The sequence below is a fragment of the Microtus ochrogaster genome, unplaced genomic scaffold (assembly GCF_000317375.1).
Source record: "Microtus ochrogaster isolate Prairie Vole_2 unplaced genomic scaffold, MicOch1.0 UNK1, whole genome shotgun sequence".
Taxonomy (NCBI): Eukaryota; Metazoa; Chordata; class Mammalia; order Rodentia; family Cricetidae; genus Microtus; species Microtus ochrogaster.
The window spans coordinates 10,039,498-10,042,015 of NW_004949099.1; positions in this window are offsets into that span (position 1 = coordinate 10,039,498).

A 2,518-nucleotide genomic window follows, 5' to 3' on the forward strand; every position below is an offset into this window, starting at 1 on the left:
ATGTCCTTGTAGTATGATTGAGCATCCTTTGGGTCTATGCCCAAGAGTGGTATTGCTGGGTCTTGAGGTGGTTTGATTCCCAATTTTCTGAGAAACTGCCATGTTGATTTCAGAGTGGTTGTACAAGTTTGCATTCCCATCAGCAATGGAGGAGTGTTCCCCTTACTCTACATCCTCTCCAGCATAAGTTATCATTGGTGATTTTGATCTTAGCTGTTATGACTGGTGTCACCCACTGGAACAGCTTATCTGAGCTAATAACAGGAGCCCACCTACTCTGGCCTGACATGAAGGGGACAGCATAGGATCCAACTAGGCCCTCTGAATGTGGGGAACAGTTGTTTGACTGGGGCAGTAAAACAAGATTTATCCCTACTGCTTGTACTGGCTTTTCGGAGCCCAGTCTTTTTGAAGGGATACCTTGCTCAGCCAAGATATAGTAGGGAGGGCCTTGGTCATGCCTCAAAGCAATGTGCTAGACTCGGTTGACTACCCATGGAAAGCCTTACTCTCTCTGATGTGTAGATGAGGGGCGATGGGACTGGGGGAAGATGAAGGGAGAGAGAGGAGGGGAGGGAGTAGGAACTGGAATTAGTATGTAAAATGAGAAAAGATAGTTTAAAAAAATAAACAGATAAATAAATTTTAAAAAGATAGCAACACCAGTCACAATCAGTATCTTGTCTGGCATAATTTACCTCCAAATCCCCAGTTTTTTTTTCCTTACCCACACTGTTCATAGCTGATGCTAAACTAAGGTCCTGATGAATAGCTGGTGGACAGGGGAAGCTTGGTGAGGAGGACCAACTGGGATACGCACAGAGAGCCGTGTGCTGCAGTGTTTCTGGCTGGTGCACTAGCCCATGTGTCACAACAATCATGTCCTCCCAGATGAAAGACCCGAGTCTTAGGAGCTGTGCAGACTTGTTTTTCGCCTGTTTTGTTTCCTGCTCTATATCCTCTACTGATTTAAAGAGCTCCGTCAATAACCAGTTCTGGTTGAGAGTTTCCAGAGTCATCTCATTAATGCAAGTCTTTGTTTTCTTTTCTGTTTTCCAAATTCCTTACCCTCCAATGAACTTGTGACTGGAGTGGGTAGTTGCCTCGTCTGCTGTGAAGCTGGCTTCAGGAAAGAGTCGAGGATCCTCCTAAGTCAAACTCCCCCACATCTTCACTGGTTGATGGATCTGCTATAGTCCGGATGCTGCTTCTTTCCCACCAAAGTTCATGTTCTGAAGGCTTGTTATCTAGCATACTGAGGTGGAGAAGTATTTCTTGAGCGTGTTTTCATGCTCTTCCACATGCTGGTTAATTTCCTAACTAGATATCTTCAGTAATGGTTATGGGTTTATGTTTTCCCCTTTCCATTTCTGTCGGTGTTTGCTACCCGCATTTGGCAGCTCAGGGTGGCTAGAGTTTGGCAGATTGAGTTGTCCCCCACACCTCTCTGCCTGCCAATTTTCTTGTGTTGGCTTGTGTTACTTCATGATGATGTTCTGAATCTCTAGAGTCCCCTATAAGCTTATGCACTTGGGTTTGGTTGTCAGCTGTTGGGATGTGGTGATATGATTGGATCCTGAGGATTCTCAGTTCATCAATGACTTATTTAAGGATGGATTTGTAGTATGTTATTGTGAGGCAGTAAACACTGTATGTTGTGAGAAACTGCTTGTTCATCCCGGCTGCCCAGAATCGAAATAATCACACAGAAATTATACTAATTAAATTACTGCTAGGCCCATTAGCTCTAGCTTCTTATTGGCTAACTCTTACATCTTAATTTAACCCATTTCTATTTACCTGTATATTGCCACGAGGTTGTGACCTACCAGCAAAGTTTCAGCACGTCTATCTCCGGCGGTGGCTCCATGGTATTTCTTTGACTTTGCCCTTCTTCCTCCTAGCATACAGCCTACCTTTCCCTGCCTAGTTCTGTTCTTCCCTGTCACAGGCTCAAAGCATTTCTTTATTCATTAACCAATAAACGCAACACATAGAGAGAGGGACCTCCCAAAACAGCTGTATATGGGGTATAGTTGGTGGAAGTAGGTCAATGGGGTAAGCTCTTGTGGACTATGTCTTGCCCTTGTCCCTTCCTGTAGCTCTCTTTTTCTATTTCCTGTCTGTTGGAAAGTGAGCAGCCATATGCCCTTGTTACCATCATGTTCTTTTGCCTTAGCATGGGCCAAGAATCCAGGGCCAAAGATGATGGACTGGACCCCTGAATCAGTGCCTACATAAACCTTTACTCTTCTAAACTGCTTACATCAGGCATTCTGCATCTGATGAGAGCACTGGCTAACATGCTGATACACTGTGATGACTCTTGTGTCCTTGTGTTAAAATTTGAGATAAAATTCACATACCATAAAAATTCCGTGTATAGAACAGAATTTAATAGTTTTGGTAAGCTTGTGAAGTTGGAATCATCACTATTTGTCTTTTCAAAGCAAGGAAAAAGCTTTCTCTCTCTCTCTCTCTCTCTCTCTCTCTCTCTCTCTCTCTCTCTCTCTCTCTC